This window comes from Coturnix japonica, chromosome 2, assembly GCF_054131305.1.
Source record: "Coturnix japonica strain WE chromosome 2, WE-NBRP24, whole genome shotgun sequence".
NCBI lineage: Eukaryota > Metazoa > Chordata > Aves > Galliformes > Phasianidae > Coturnix > Coturnix japonica.
In genome coordinates this window covers 9,451,980-9,469,402 of record NC_140664.1, presented here as the reverse complement: position 1 = coordinate 9,469,402, position 17,423 = coordinate 9,451,980, and the positions used below count along the sequence as shown (strand labels likewise).

Here is a 17,423-nt window from a genome sequence, read left to right as displayed (position 1 = left end):
TTCCTCTTTTCTTAAGGGCCTTAAAAGTTTGCAGTGATTCTGTGGAAACTGATACAGCTGTACCCATGCATGTATTTGCATGCATGCATTTTTTAGCTGAAACCAGATAATGTTTGTGTTATTTTCTGTTCAAACAGAAACATTGTGAAATTTAAATTTAGGTTTGAATTTTTCAGATCTCATTCAAAATTTAAATTAGAAACACATATTTAATGATCCAGCTTGTATGTTACTTATTTAGGATTTGCTTTTGCTTGAGTAGAGCCCAATTGCTGTAAATATAGTCATGCTGTAGTTACAATGTGGGAGATTAGGATGAGTTAAAGACATAGGAATGAAAACCTGGAGATATTCTCAAAATCATAGTATGATCTGTTTCAGTTAAATGTCTTCCAAAGATGCATCAAAGGGATCTTTAATAATATCACATTCCAAAACCTCCTAGTCTAAGAAGGAAACTCACTGATTTACAGTGCTGAGATACAGTTTGTTTCTATATACCATGAAAATGAGAATACTCTTCTTTACAGAGGTATTTATCAGCCTTTACCAAATGTATGAAGAGTGAATCTAACCAAATTTGGTTATTTTCCTCCTTAGATATACCTGATAGCAACCAAGAGAACCTAGTTTACTGCCTTTTGCATGAGTACTTGGGAAATGCATTTACTGCACATTCCACCTGAAAGATCAAGCTCACTCAACTACAGTCCATAGACCTTTTATTCGCATCTTTCAGGGACAAATCTTTATGCCAAAACAAGGTACCTAGCAAAGTGAACATCATTATCACAAGATATGATGGCTGACTATAATGTGTTGGGGATCAGCACGAGTACTGTGAAGAGTTATATATGCTAAAGGTAATATTGGTCTCAGAATAAATAAATGTTAACCTTAAGCAAATTAAGGCTGCAAGTGAGAAGACCGCTTTAAACTTCAACATAATAATATCTTAGAACTCTCTTTTAATAAAAGTGTGCAATCAATTAAATTGTTACTGTTTATGAAGTGTGCTTTATTACCATACAGTAATCTACTTGAGTATGATTAAACCTGAAGGACAAAAAGTTGTCCTTCCAGTCCTTCTCTTTGCAGAGTTTTGCTTCATTGTCTCCGTATTAATTCATGGAAATAAGTAATTGAAAATAAAAGTCCATGGGGTGCTAATTTTACATATTCCTTTTTCTTTTTCTTTTTCTTTCTTTTTTTTTTTTTTTCCATGGAAACAGGTTAGTTTTATTGTGGACTAGTTGTGAAAGTATTTCACTAAAGCTCATTTTATGACCATCCTCCTAAAATTTTTGCTAACTTTTATCCAAATTCTTTTTAGAAAGTGCAGAATGATATTGAGTATGAAAAGAGAACTGATTATCATAAGAAGTAGAATAGGAAACACTTGACTGAAGTTGAAGATAGTAGTAAAGTTTTACAATTGCATTTTCTTGCTGAGCTGTGTTTGGAAGTCACCAGTGTTGAAAGGTTATATTGGACTATAATTTGATGTGTCAAACTTATATAACATTACGTTCAGTGAAAATTTTCTTGTTGTGTGGCTGGTATAAATATGAAATTAGAGGCTAATTTAACTTGAATTCTATCTTAAATGTAAAGTGATATAGTTTGAAAAGAACAGAAAGACAACTGGTATTTTGTTTAGGAAAGCCTGCTATTTAGAACTGACAAAGTTACAAAGTGTTGTGTTATTTCAAAATTTCCAGCTGTAATCAACAGAAGAAGGAATTCCTTGTTGCAGACATTAGAAAGGTTTCTATTTCAACTATAGCTTAAAATAGGAAAAAGACAGTTCATTATTTTTATTAGAATACAAATATTTCTTGCCCAGCTCAACAGAAATAACATCTTTATAATGCCAGCTCATTTGTTGTTGGTTTCTAAAAGATTCAAATTCAAGTCGGTAGGGATGGAGACTTTTTTTTTTTTTTTTTAAATATAAATTACTCAACAATTGTGCCTTTAATTTTGCCGAGGTAGTAATGTTCTGTGATGTTATTAGATGACACATTTAATTTCTTTGTTCAGTGAAATATCCTGGGATGATATCAGAAGGGGTTGCATGTGAAAATGCAGTCTGTAGTTCAAAGACTGTGTGAGCAGCTGATGATAAAGAATGACATGTTCAACAATATTTATGTCCTCTGTGTGTGAGAGAGAGAAAAAGAAAGAAGTAGTAGTAAGGAGCAAAGTTAATCCCTGTACAGGAAAAACTTGCTTAAAAGATAGGAATTTCCTGTGAGTTTCCACTCACAATGGTTTCTTCAAAGTTATCTCACTGTGGACTACTGGTTTTGCTGCCCTATTGAAATTCCTGTGAGTTCAGTCTGCTAAAGAAATAGATGTGTACTCAACTCCAAACAGCAACACAGCTCTTGCATTCCCATAGTCTGTCTTTTTGAATATGAAGCATTTTCAAATTTTTTGCAGCATATGAAGGTAGATCCATGTATGTTATCTGCAGCTGGAATAGCTGGTAAATTTCTATGTAAGATTTAGTGGGTAGCAATCCTGCCCAGGGCAGAGGGGCTGCTACTAGATAATCTTTGAGGTCTCTTCCAACCCAAGCCATTCTGTAATTCTATGATGAGACAGGCATTTTTCAGCTATGAAAGCCAAACGAACCTGGGTTTCCAAACAAAAATAGTCAGATTGGGAATAGGAATTCAACAACTATTTTCTCACTGTTCCAAATATTAAGCTTCAGATAAGGTGTGGGTTTTTTAGTAGTTTTTCTGTAAGTAGCTCCATGTAATGTACAGCTAACCAACTGGCTTTAAACATGCAGACTTATGCACATCTATACAAAGTTTCTCTAAAAGTTGTTCCAACCCTAGCTTCACAACTCAATGCCACACTCTAATAATTCTCCCTTTCTTCTCTTTCATCTCCTTTTCTCCATATGAATTTCATTTTCTGCTCTGTGAATCAAACATCTTCTGTGAGTACTTCATGAACTAATCTCACAAGTAAGAAAATACAACTTATCTAGTTTGTGTTTTCTCTTGAGTATACTGACAAGAGAAATCCAAGGACTGGAGAAAGAAACAAGTTTACTACATATGCCTTGTAGCCCAAGTTTCCTGAGGAAGCAAGGATTGTGAGATGTTACTTTAATAGGAATGGGATGATCAGTGCAAGTACAGAAGAGAGGCTGTTAAAACAACTAAGGAAAATGCTGTAACATTAACTCCCCTGCCAGAAATTTCAGAGTGCACACTGCTGAGAACCCCTGAGGGTCTATCTGACCATGACACAAATTCATAGTGGGTCCCATGTTAATTGTTTCTCTGCTTCCAGACTTGATTGCCTATTTAACGAAATAAAACACTTACAGACAACTCCTAAGTGATGATTAGCTTTTCCAAAGTCCCTGTTGTAGGTCTCAACTCTTTTCCAACAGGGCTGAAGGAAATTTTACAGCTACATTCAACATAAGGATTGTTAGACTGATGCTGGTTATAGTAGCATGCAAACTTGTTGTAAACACCTTGAATATCTGAAATAGCTATATTAGATGTTTTAAATAATGTGATATAATTTGAATTTATGAGCAGAAGGTGCTTCATCCTAAGAATCAGTGGTACATGCACATGTCATTTTCTGGGGACAAGAAACGGTTTATATTTTTGTACAATGATTTATATTTTATATAAACTGTGGTTAGTTTCACATTCCACTTCTTAACTGGCTTTCTCTTTGCTCAGTATTTAACCTACAGGACTAGCTATTAGCAAGTGGTAAGTTTAAGACAACACCAACCAAAGGTCAGGGGTATATTATCCTAGAGCTATTTCATATCCAATCCAGAGATTTACTCTTGCTCCATTTACTTGGAGGAATTAAGAGCAGGTGAAGGTAGAGTTGTGATAACATCAGGAACGCACCTGAAAATGGCACGGTGAATGAGTACTTCTGGCCTGATTGACCTCAGTCAGCTGGGTATTGGCCTGTTTTAGCTGAAATAAACCTGAAAAGAAGCACTCTAAGCAAATGAGGAACAACTTTATGGAAATGCCAAGTTACTTACTGCTATCACCATTGTGTTGCAAGTTTGAATGTGAAGAGCAAAAACACAAGAATGGAAGTATCCAAGAACCATTTCTTGTTATTCTCTGTTGCCTTTTGTTAATCAGCTGCTGTGTTTTGCTTCCTTCTGGTTTGCCTGCTCTATTGTTTGTATACTGCAAGCAGATTGTAGAACACATTTTATTGCATTCTGTGCAAGTCTGGAAGGTTCCCAATAAATCTGAGAAGTAATCCTGCTAATTCTAAGTAGTTGCTTAAAGAAAACAAATACATCTGTTTCTTCTTTTTAAAATGGCTTTCATTCAGTTAAATTAATACATTTTGATGTAAACGAACAATCATGAAGTTGCACTATGCAAATTTCATCCTCTTCTTTCTCTGTCTTTAAGATTGAAATATACTGGGGGGGAAAAAAAAAAAAAAGAAAAAAGAAAAAAAAAAAAAAAAAAGAACCCACATCATTTTAGATGTTCTTAATGATAATAAAAAACATTTCAATCTGACCTAAACTGAAGGTAGGTAGCTCTCATAAGCTTTATATGGACAGCAGAGGATTAGTTGACGCATTGTGATTAAACCAACAATATAAAACTGTCTATTCATGAAGGGATTTTTAATGAAAACAAAACCTTTCATTGATAACATGTAGTGTACAGCCAGCAGTTTTTTCCTTCCTTACACATTAACTAGCAAGTAACAGTTATTAATAACTGTAACACAAGAAAATGCTTTGAAATAGTGTGCAATATGTGAAAAGGCACATTTTCCAGTGTCAAAGATGAACATAAAAGGGCAAATTTGATTCACATCAAATGGTTTGATTTCACATTTAAACTGAAAATCCTTTTTTAATTTTTGCCTTAGTAACTTATTATTTTCCACTGTATGTACTACGTCTATTACACTATTCTCATGTGCTGAAATGGTCTCTTTCCTTTCTTACAAGTATTTTGTGTGTGTGTGTTTTTTGTGGGTTTTTTTTGTTGGGTTTTTTTTTTTTATATATATGAAAACATGTACACAACACAGATGATTACATTTTATCTGTTGATCATCTAATGTTGCAGACCAAGGGAAAGGCAGTCAGTACCAGTTTATAACACACACTACTCGACTTATCAGTGTGGCAGGCAAAACATGCTGTATTTTGTATATAAACAACTGAAGACATGAGAAAACAAATACAAAATGTAAATGAGTATAGAAATGTCAAATATTGATCAAGAAACATCTCCATGTATTCAGAGTTCCCTAATTAGTCTTCTCTTTTTATTGTTTGATGGAAGGCTGGGAAGGAAATCAAGTGAACATTATAAATAAAAGAATAAACATAAACACCACTATTATGAGTTAAAGTGTTGTAAGCAAATAAGCCTCTGCCCACTGGCAAAGCCAGGAGACTGGGCTGGGCTGAAGGTTGGGCTGATTGGTCTTGGCTGTCTTTATGGTTTAAGAATGGAGCAAAGGGGTACCCAGAAAGCCTGTTTCTGCTGAAGATAACTTTGAGGTGGGATTGACATCCTCTCCACTTCCTTTTTTTGTGTATCACTGTAGCTTACACAGTGGCAGAGAATATCTTAATAATGGGAACCATAGAATCATAGAATGGCTTGTATTTGAAGGGACTCCAAGGGTGTCCAGTTACCAACCCTGCCACAGTGAGGGCTGCCAGACGCTAAGTCAAGTACTACATCAGAATACCCAGTGCCCCATCCAAACTGTCCTTAAACATCTCCAGGGATGGGGCATCCACCACAACCTCTCTGGGCTACCTGTTCCAACACCTCACCACTCCCTCTGTAAAAAATTCCCTGAGATCAAATCTTAATCTCCCATCATTTAGTTTAAAAGCATTCCCCCTTCTCCCATCTCTATCTACCCTTGCAAAAAGTTCATTTCCCTTATGTTCATAAACTCCTTTTAAATATTGGAAGGCTGCAAAGAGGTCTCCCCACAGTCTCCTTTTTCTAGGCTGAACAAGACCAGTTCTTTCAGCTTATCTCTGTAGGAGAGATGCTCCAGTTCTTGGATCATCTTCATGGCCTTTCTCTGGACTTGAGTCTCCAGTAGTTCCACATATTTCCTCAGTTCGGTTTCCCAGACTTGGATGCAGCACTCCAGCTGTACGCAGAGTCTCTTCTCACCTACAGATCTGTAGAATCCCTTCTTATTGTTTTCAATATCCCTATCCAATCTGAAAAGAATTTTCTGAAGCCAATCAGTAGCTGAGTAATTGAAGAGATTTTCTACCCAAGAGTTTGAATGATATGAATGTACTGTGATTTTTTACTGGCCTTGATGGTCTTGGACGTCTTTTCCAAAAGAAAGAATTCTACAAGTCAATTCTTTGATTATGTTATGGGAATTCCCATTTAGGCTGCCTAATGGTCTATTTGATGTCTACTCTGCCTTCTGATCACATTCCTGAGGCTCTTTTGTGCCCTCCAGCTCTCTCAGTGTGGGAAAATTGTTCCTTTTCTCTTGCAGGTGCTACACCTTCTGTAAGTACACTTACCTCTTTCCCACTTTAGGAAAGAACAAAGAAGTGTGTGCCTTCTCCTCCTGCTTCAGTATCCCCAGAGCATGAATGGCATCTGCCTGTAAACTGAAATGGTGTCTTGAGTCCACACCCCAGAATTTCTAGTGAATCTGAGCCCAGCTACCTGCAGCAGGCAGAGGTGGCATAGCCTGGTTGAGTCTGTAATGTTAACATGCACCTCTCACAGCTCTGATGCTCACATGGTGCCAGAACAAAATGTAACAAGAATGCATGAATGAATAAAATGCATTGCAGCAAAGAAAGAATTAAAGCGTTCACTCATCCTGACTTTGAAAGGTATTTCTCTCTTTTTATAGCAACCTCAAGTATTTTCAAGTTTGCATTTCTTGTATAAAATTCTACACTTTGCTGCATTCATTTATTTATTTATTTATTTATTTATTTATTTATTTAGTTGTGACTGCTGTGGTTTTTTTCCCTAGTAGAGACACAGTTTGATTATAGCTTCAGTGGGGAGTCTGAGAGTCCAGGGGTTAAAAAAAATGTAATTAAATACTCAAGATTTCAATAATCACATGTAATTTTATTAGGTGTCTCTTACAATCCAATTTCTTCTCTGTGAGAAGGGATTTTTGCTTATTCAGTGCATATGCAAATATGTGTGAGAATTAGTTACAGTATCTTCCATAGAGATTTAATCCTTCACCCTTCCCCCAAAATGAAAATACAAGAAACTCCCAACAGAGCATCTCTGCATAACATATTACTCATTGGCATGAACTGAAGTTTATTCAGAAATATTCAAAGAACCACTTCAGTCCAGCAAGAATTGAAGCTCCTTGCATGCCAGCAGTGCTAGATGGAGTCAATCTCTCGGTTCACCGCACAAACAGCAGAAAAACAAGTGTTACTTCCACATCTCTTTCCACTAGTGTGGAGAACAGAGCTGCTGGTTTGCTGATTTCCTAGCGCAGTGTCAATTTACTTTTGCCTTTGCAATTCTCTTCTTGCTTAGAAAGCCTCTAAGCTAAAGAGAGCACTGGGAATATTATATGATTCTATTTTTTTAAAATGCCTTCTGACATTATTTCTAGAGGCTGATAACTGTTTCCTAAGTGTATTTGCTGGGATCCTTAAGAAGTTTTCTCATTGAAAAGCTGAGGAAAAAAATTGAATCCCTAACACCCCCAGTTTCTTCCCTGTCCTGCAATACCCTTCACTTGATGAACATTTAAATAAAAGGCTTTTGCCTGTGTAAACTGCTTCTCCTCTGATTCTTGTACACAGTAAAACTGGAAGGTTAAAACTCTCAGTTTGAGATCCTAATCCATTAATACTGAGCCTGTACAAACCAAGCCACAGGCTCCCCAAAGTTACTGTTTCAGGGATGCTGATATTGATATTTTTCCTCCACAAGTTCTAGTTCAAAAGCAACTTCAACATGAAAATTACCTTTTCTATTTTCTGGGTTGATTTCAGTTGATTGAAATACTTTTCTGAAAGTAAGTAACCTTTCTTGTTTCAGAAATGTTTCCTAATTTTCCTTTTTGCTTGATAGGGCAGTTCTTTCTGCTGTTTGACTATGTAACTTCAATGTCAACTATCTTGATTTGAACTCTATCGTGATATTATTTTAATAAGGTATAAGTATAAATGTGACAGCAAAACTAATGTAATCAAAGTAAGTCACCTCAGCAAGGCTTAAATTTACATAAATTGCTCTTGAATTAGAAGCATTCCAGGACTTCAGATATGCAACTCAACAATGATATGTGTGTACATATATCTGGATAATCATAGAATCTTTTGAGCTGGAGGGGAACTTTAAAGGCCATGTAGGCCAACTCCCCTATGAACAGAGACAACTACATCTCAGTCAGATTCTCAGAGCCCTGTCCAATCTGACCTTGAATGTTTCCAGGGATGGGACACATTCATCACATCTCTGGGCAAGCTATTCCAGGGCCTCACCAAACTTAGTGTAAAAATCTTTTTACTTATGCCCAATCTGAATCTCCATTCTTTCAGTTTAGAACCATTCCCCCTTGTCCTGTCATCACAGACCCTGCTAAAGAGTTTTTCCCCTTCCTTCTTATAGCCTCCCTTTAGATATTGAAAGGCCTCATTCAGGTCTCCTTGGAGCCTTCTCTTCTCCAGGTTGAACCGCCCCAGCTTTCTCAGCCTGTCCTTGTAGGGGAGGTTTTCCATCCTTTGAATCATTTTCGTGGCCTTCCTCTGCACACATTCTAATAGATCCATATCTCTTCTATACTGAGGATTCCACATCTGGACACAGAACAACAGGTGAGGTCTCACCAGTGCAGAGCAGAGGGGCAGGATCATCTCCCTCACCATGTTGGCCAAGCTTCTTTTGATGAAGCTCAGGATACGGTTGGCTTTCTGGGCTGTGAGAGCACATTTCTGGCTCATACCATGCTTAATCCTCAGGAGTACCTGTTGGTGAAGAAGAGGTAAATGAACTAGTCAATTCAAAGTCTGAATTTATTTTTTGAAAGCTTTCTGGAGCCTTTTTCAAGTCCATTAAAAACAAGGTGAGTATTATGCTAGAACTTTTCCAATACCCAAAGAAATCATGCCATGAACAGGTCTGGTAATAGATTCCCCAGAGATTTCAAATATTATCTTGGAAGAACAGCATTTAATTTTTTTTTAAATGAAGCTTGCTATACTGTTTGTACTCTTACTAGTATACTGGTAACTTGCTGTTAAAAATGTTATCCTGAGAATCTCAATACTATGGGCTTCAAAATGGCTGAGTTAATTTAGAAACTATTATATAAATCTATAGGAACATATTTTCCCCTGGGAAAAAATGTGATCTACTCAGAAAAGGCAAATTATCTATTTCTATAAAGTGAGGTTTAATTATATGTGTGGGTGAAGTTATTATAGCATATTTTTTAAAAAAATGTATGATTGTTTCTGTTCATATAATTCTTCACACAATAAAATGGCGAGATAATGGAGTGAGAAATGCCATCACAGGAAATTTGTTACCCATAGTTAAAATTTAGATTTGGAAACAATCTATCAAAAGCTACAGTCTGTTGGATGGCTTGGCAACTGTTGATAACACTGCAAATGTAGATTAACTCTCAAAAGCAGCGTGTCTTGAACAAAATATACATAACAACTTTACCCCAAATATTAAGCAATTTGTTGTCAATCAGGCGGGAATCTCTCTAGAATTCTCTGACCTTTGTGTCTCTTGTAATAAAAAGGAAATAATAATTAAGAATGATCACAACAAAAAATAATTGCTTCCCAGATAGACTTCACTTTTCTGGATCAGGCTGTTTTACGCTATACCTGCTTCATCAGTATCTGATGAATACTATCAGTCTAGAGCAGTTGAGTACTTCCCTGACAAGAATGGATCTGTCCATGTGCTCAATCCTGTATTTGCAGAGTGACAGAAAGAACTATTTTATCTTGTTTTGAATTGATAACTGATGCTGACAGTACACCTCTGATCAGTACCTGATACTGGAAATGGAAATTAAACAACATGTTACATTTGTACATTTATAAATAGTATTATCTGTCTTGAACCACATTAAATAAAATCCGGCTTTCAATTCTACTGCTAATTTAGCATTTTCTTCATTTGCATTTGTTATCCAGACTCCCTATCAAGCATAGAAGACATACTGACCTGCCGTATCTCAGGGCTGCATAAAAGTGGGCCAAATCTGTTTAATATGTCTCCCAGTCTGCCTGATTTGCTTTTCTAGGCAGAGTTAATGTTTAACATCTCATTGTTAATTTATAATAAAAGGATATTTTTACTCCTTTATCTTTTGATAGATTTAACACTGTGTCCTTCATAATTTAGTACTCCATAACCCTGCTGCTGAACCATTTGTGGATCCTGCAGTGTAATCACAGTATACTATCAAGAATACTATAATGAAGTCAACTAATGTACTGAAAAAAGTATGTTTTATGACAGTGAGTCCATGTAAAGGAAACACACTTCAGCTGTTGCCACTTCTCTTGTGGAAGTTAGCATATTCACCTCCAAGGTTATTTGATTTTTAGCAGATAACACACAGTCCAGTTAATTGTCCATATAAAATACTCTTATTTCTTGGATGTAAAGAGTGAGCTTTCATCATAATGCATTCATACAGTAAATGAGACATAAAATGAACTGGGCAACAATTATCTTTTGCCTTCTACAGTTGTCCCAAGTTGACCCTCTAACATTTCCACAATACCAATCATGACAGCTTGTGCTTTTTACTATTAGATCTTAACCTGAAGTAAAGATGAAGACATTTGAGACATTTTAGATACACACAGGATTTGTTTACTAATAAGAATGCTCATTGTTCTGATCCACATTTTCACTTGGGCAAACAACAGACATTCACATACTGACTATAGCTGAGTGAATTTCATAATTCAGCAAGGACCTGAAGATATTTGCAGTTAAATTTAATGTTCTGGTTAGGTTACAAGACAAATCTCCTCTGCTCCAGACTAAGATGATGGCTTTTTGAATATATTTGAAGAAATAATGCTATGTTCTTTCTATTTGAGATGCTTTTTGGTGCAGTGGCTATCTTCCCATGCACAAATAGCATGCAGGCTATCAGAATACAGAATAGTCTCATACTACAAATAGCAGGTGGTAACATGAAATGGATACTTGAAGTTCTCCTAAGTTCACCTTAGGACCTCACTTAGAATTTCCTCTGTGGTGGATGGATCATGAACATCACTCCTGCCTCTGCACCTCCTGGCTTTGTCTGCACAGTTATTACAACCAAATTGCTATGTACTCATTTTTTCATTTTTTAACTTGCGTAACAGACCAGATTGTATTAAAATCATGTCCAAAGGAGCTATTTGCATTTTCATCTGTTTAAAAGTGCCATATTTTTCCCTAAAGATTTATGAAATTATTTTCACATAGTTTATACAGACAGAACACAGTTTATGTCTGTTACAATAAGTGTACCCTGCTTATGTTAAAATTAGTTTTAAGAGGGGTAGATGGTAGGGGTTAGCAAAGCAAGTGCTCTTCTATCTAGTAAGGTACCTGAGAAATCTCATTTAAGAGAAAGTAGAAGACTCCAAGTGAAGGAGTTTTTTGTTTCCAATAAAACCACCTAGAACAATTGAGGACTGCAGGAGTTAGAAGGTTATAACTTGTTTAAGCTATGGAATATCTTTTTCATCCAAATGTTTTAAAAGGAATTAATTATCTAATTAGTAGTAAACAAATTAAATCTAGATATAACCTCATTGAAAACAAACTGAGTTTAAATTGTCTTGTTATACAATTTTAGAATCACCAAGGCTGGACAAGATCACAAAGATCATCCAGTTCATCCATTCATCTACCATCAGTACTTCCTCACTTAAATATTTCCCTTAGTACCGCACCTAAAAGATTCTTGAACACCTCCAAGGATATTGACTCCACCTCCTTCCTGAGCAGCATTTCAGCACCTGGCCTCCCTTCTGGAGAAGTTTGTCCTGACATCCAACCTGAATCTTCCCTGGCAAAACTTGCAGCCCTTCCCTCTAGGCCCATCACTACTTACCTGGGAGAAGAAGCCGACTCCCACCTCACCACAACCTCCTTTCAGGTCTCCCCTGAGTCTTGTCTTCTATGACTGAACAATCCCAGTTCACTCAGTCTCATAAGATTTGTGCTCCAGAGCCCTCACAGGTTTGCTGCCTTTCTCTGGGCACACTCCAGAGCCTCAATGTCTTTCTTGTAGTGAGGCCAAAACTGAACACAGCATTCGAGGTGTGGCCTCAGCAGGGCTGAGTGCAGAGAGGCAATCATGCCCCTACTCCTTCTGGCTGCACTATTTCTGATAAAAACCAGTCTTGTTAGAGACACAAATGTTTTGGGATTATTCTATTTTATGAGTTTCCAGTGATCTTTTTCTGTGATCAAACCAATATTTGAGTCTGTAGATAAAACAAGCGACAAATCTGGATCAGCAGCAGAACATCAGCATTTCACTTATTCTGGTCTCAGGTGAAGAGTAGAAGTGTAAAATTTGGAGAAAAAATTGTTGCGATTTTTTATAGCTTTTATACCTCAATAAATCAGTGTGCTAATTAGGAAATGAATGGTAATGGCTTATTGTACATATATAATACATTTGACTTGTTTAGAAAGAAACATTTTGATTTATGGTAAGTAACAAATACATTTATTTTTATTTTTATTTTTATTTTTATTTTTTGTTCTGAAGACAAGTTAACTAGAAAAGTTTCGGTTTTACTAGAATTTGCTAGAATTACTGAGGTTTTCAAGAGGAAATTGCCTTGTTTTATGGAAACTGGTAGATCATCTCCACAGAGAATTCTCCTTTCTATGTAACACCAAGGGATCTGCACTCTATGTCTAATGCCTTCAGGCTTTCAACCACATTTCCTCCTCCTCAAACTCTAACTGCACCTTGGGGATAGTTTGCACCCAGCTAAACAAGCATTGTGCACACCAGAGGCATGTCATGTTCTGCACAGAGACGCATCTGGAGCGAGAGATAAATCTATGTTGCAACAGAAAACTGTCCTGAGGGAACAGTCTCCACTGCTTGACAGACCTTTCTCATTCCTCTTAAGGCACCACTTTCCAATCCTCAGCTTTCATCACATTTGGTGTACCATGCATTTGGGTTTGTATTTGGTACAGGGAGGAGACTTTTTGTAAAGGTACAGTAGTTACAAAAAAATAAAATAAAAAAACAAACCAAAACAAACAAAATAAAAACCACTGAGTGTAATTGTGCCAGCATAAATATTGCACAGCAGCAAGCTTAGTGACTCACTGTGTTTCCTGCCAAATGCTTTGAATCGATGATGAGCAAGAACAGTAAACCTGTGCCAAGTCTGTCCCAGAACATCATAGAATTATAGAATCATCATAGAATCTTAGAATCATAGAATTACAGAGGCAGGAAAAGACCACCAAGGTCATCTAGTCCAACCATAAACCCATCACCACCACTACTCATGATGCCAGTACTTCACAGTAATGTCTTTTGGAAACTTGGGTGATCAGAGCCTGCACAAATTACCCTGGCTCACACATACTCTGGGCTGTGGGATGTTGGACAGTCGTGATCTAACTTCTGCACAAATCTTGCGATTACCCTTTTTCTGTCCACACAATTTATATGTATGGTTTTATAGTTATTTATTGTCTTCTTGGTGAGTTATACATGGTCATGCGTACTTCTCACTGAAAATTACTTTCATAAGGGATATTCATTGTTGAAATCTGAGTTTCTTCTGGGCTCTTTCTCTCTTTGTCCTCTGTCATTGCTCCCACTATATTTGTTCTTTGCAGAATGCTGTCACACAGACTTCCCTGGAACATGGACAAGATCCAAGAGTTGATTTTGCAGAAAGAATGCTGAAGTGGAGAGGCTAAAGAATCTGAAGATGCATAAATCCATGGGACCTGATGAGATCCATCCATAGGTTCTGAGGAAAATAGTGGATGAAGTTGCCATGCCACTATCCATCATGTTTAAAGTCATGGCAATCTGGCAAAGATCCCCCTATTTGGAAAAGGGGAAACAAACCCCCATCTTCAACAGGGGAAAAAAGAAGATCCAGAGAACTACAGATCAGTCAGTGTCACTTCTCTGCCTGGCAAGATCATGGAGCAAATTATCCTGAAGGCCTTACATGGGCACATGGAAAATAAAGACGAGATGACTGATGGTAACCAGCATGCCTTCACCAAGGGCAAGTAATTCCTGACAAACCTGGTGCCTCTTACGATGGAATTATAGTGTCAGTGATAAAGGAAGAGCAACTGACATCATCTATCTAGACTTGTGCAAAGTTGTTGTCACTGTCCCGCATGACATCTTGATTGCCAAATTGGAGAAAAATGGATTTGGTGGATGGACCACTCACTGAATAAGGAACTGGCCTACAGGAAAGCTGGGGAGAGACCTTTTAGAAGGGCAGTTAGTGACAGGATGAGGGGAAATGTTTTTAAACTGGCAGAGGGTAGATTAAGACTAGATATTAGGAATAACTTCTATACTGTGAGGGTAGTGAGACACTGGAACAGATTGTGTTCACAGGGAGACTGTGGATGCTCCCTCCCTGGAGGCATTGAAGACCATGCTGGATGGGGCTTTGATCAATCTGGTCTAGAGGGAGGTGTCCCTGCCTATAGCAAGTGTTTGAAACTAGGTGACCATAATAATCCCTTCCAACCCAAAACATTCTATTGTCATGCTGCACACACAAGTTGGCAGTACACAAAAGGTATAAGGTAACATATTTCTCTTCCAAACCATGGCCTGTAAATGTTCACCTTTCCTTTCAGCACATTACCTCCCCCAGAAGATAATCCCTGGAAAAAATGCACCACGCTGTACACAGCTGAACGTTGTGAGAGTGCAACTGGTAACAGGTACCCCACAGCAAGTGTTAACTGTGAGGTACAACCTGCCTGCAATGACACATCCTGCTGAATAGCAATGTGTTTTGCCCAGAAGGCCTGGCAGCCTGATGTTCAGATTGTCTGACACTTAATATTCACATCATATCCCACAAAAAGATCAGCACGAAGCCTCTCACGGCTGATAACGAACTACCCTTCTAGTAATTAAGCTCCATGCACCTTTTGAAAACAGCTTCAGTCTTCTGGGATTGTTTAATTCTCAAATGCGTCACTGAGGAACAGGTTCAGTATTCCCACAGAAACCAGAGATACCTCTGATTTATGGATTTCCCCACCCTTGGAACTGAGACACTGACATGCTCTGCTCCAGGCACTGAAAAGCTCAGCATTGCTCTCTTTTTTATATATTTTTTCTCTTTTTTTTCCCCCTCCTTTTTTTTTTTTTTCTTTCTTTTTCCCCTAAAGAAAGTGTTTCCTGTCAAATTACATTCCTAATTACAAGTGTATCTAATCCCTGGTGATTACCTACCTACTCTAATTGGCTGTCTTGTTTCAAACCAAGACAGGGTGTTTGAACAGACAAACAGAAAAAGGCTCTGATTTGCTGAGACATGGAGAAAACATTTACCTCCAGAAAATATCATCCAGTTTTCTCTCTCCCAATTACTACCTTGTCTCCTTTAAGCCAATAAACTGGCTTGAAAAGTTAATGGACTCCAGAAAACATTGTCAGTGCTGGGTTTGCTGTTCCACCTGCTCCCTGTGGAATTAGTATAGGGATGCAGCTTGCAGTTTTCTGAAGTGCTTTGGGAAATAAAGCACTGGAAAAAATTACCGGTTTATTCCAAAGCAACATACTTCTATTACTAATTGCTAATTCCAATATACTGTGCATCAGCTTCGCAACAAACAGGCTTCAACACCAACAAAAAAGTTCTTTGCTTTAATACCATCCATTGTTAGTTTAAAGGGGTTTTGCAAGGAAGAAACCAGGTATCTGTTAATCATAATAAGAGCTTGGCTGACTAATGCACAGTCATAGAATCAAAGACTCACCATTTGAGTTGGAAGGAACCCTTACAGGTCATCTAGTCCAGCTCCCCTGCACTGTACAGGGACACCTACAGCTAAAGGAGGTTGCTCAGAGCCCCATCCAGCCTTACCTTGACTGTCCCTAGGGACAGCACACCCACCACCTTTCTGGACAACCCATTCCAGTGCTTCACTAAACTTGTATCCATCTTACATACAAGTCATGGAAAGTGTGACAAAACGAGGAGTGCAAGATATGTAAACTAATGGGGGATTTCTTTCTGTGTTTTTGGGTCTGTACCTGTTGGTATAAAACCACAGCAACATAGGAAGCCCTTCCCATCTGGTGCTTTTTAGAAATATCCTGTGCTTCAGAGCTCACCTTCTATGCTCTAAGATTTTGTCTGTTCTGCAAAAAGAGAGAATACAAAAGGCACATCCCCGGCATCCTGAGTACGGCCCTTTGCCAGCCCCTTGCTTGCCAGCAGGCAATGCAAGGGGACATTTAAATGCTGTCAATACACCACAACAGCCAAGATGAGTGTCAGAGACCTTGACATATTATTTTGTGTTGTCAGTGGAGAGTTACATGAGAGCCTGATGGCAGGAGATACCCACAGCGACTACTAGTTATAGAGTGATTTATCAGCCCTGCTAAATGGAAATGTAAATTGGAGGGGAAAGGATTTATGTGTGCAAATTATTCTTAATGTTATTGTCTTAAATAGGAAAGTAAAGTGAGAAAAACATGACTAAGAGATTATAGGAGAACATTAAAGTTACTAAATCATCAAAATATCTCCCATGACATACTTTTCCCTGCTTAATTACAATGACTGAATACAAAAGAAAGGGAAAGTGGTGCAGGAAGAATAGTATTGAGCCAGCATTCACCCTGTATTTGTGTCTGACACCATTCTGCATTTCAGCAACCCATGTTCATGCCCAATACCATCTGTGCACATACCTAAATCTACCAGACTCAAGCAAATGGACATTTTTAGCATAACCAATCTGAAATAAATGTGCAAATGTAGACATTTATACTAGATGCCATTCCTCAAAAAAAAAAAAAAAAAAAAAAAAAAAAAAAAAAAAAATCTGACTCTTAAGTATGTATTCATATAGGCTCTGTTAACACCAGAATGAAAGCAACACAAGCCTGAATAGCATGCCTTGTGTAACCTAATGTAATGTTTGTCTTAAATACAATTTAGCTCATTTTTACAATTAAAATGTAAAAATGTATTTAGGTTTTTGAGAATCTTTTATATTGTTTAAAAGAAAACCAGAGATGATGCTCTGCAATTGCAACAAAAGGCAGTATCACCCCATGAATACTCTGTTGAAAGTAATTTCTATTTCCAACTGAGCACTGATGAGCAGAAGTGCTCATTATTCTCTCTGATATGTTTTTATAAAGTGCAT

General features: G+C 37.5%; 1 long non-coding RNA gene across 2 annotated transcripts; it reads right to left on the bottom strand.

Moving 5' to 3' along the window:
- Positions 1 to 7,106: 7,106 nt before the first annotated feature.
- LOC146761682 (uncharacterized) lies at positions 7,107 to 14,874 on the bottom strand. 2 transcript variants are annotated; one of them, XR_014942427.1, is made up of 2 exons: positions 12,121 to 14,874; positions 7,107 to 8,998 (listed from the first exon to the last, which is right to left on the bottom strand). It is a non-coding gene; the product is annotated as an uncharacterized LOC146761682 (long non-coding RNA). The 2 variants fall into 2 exon arrangements; XR_014942428.1 differs by lacking the exon at positions 12,121 to 14,874 and adding an exon at positions 10,221 to 10,268.
- Positions 14,875 to 17,423: the final 2,549 nt, after the last annotated feature.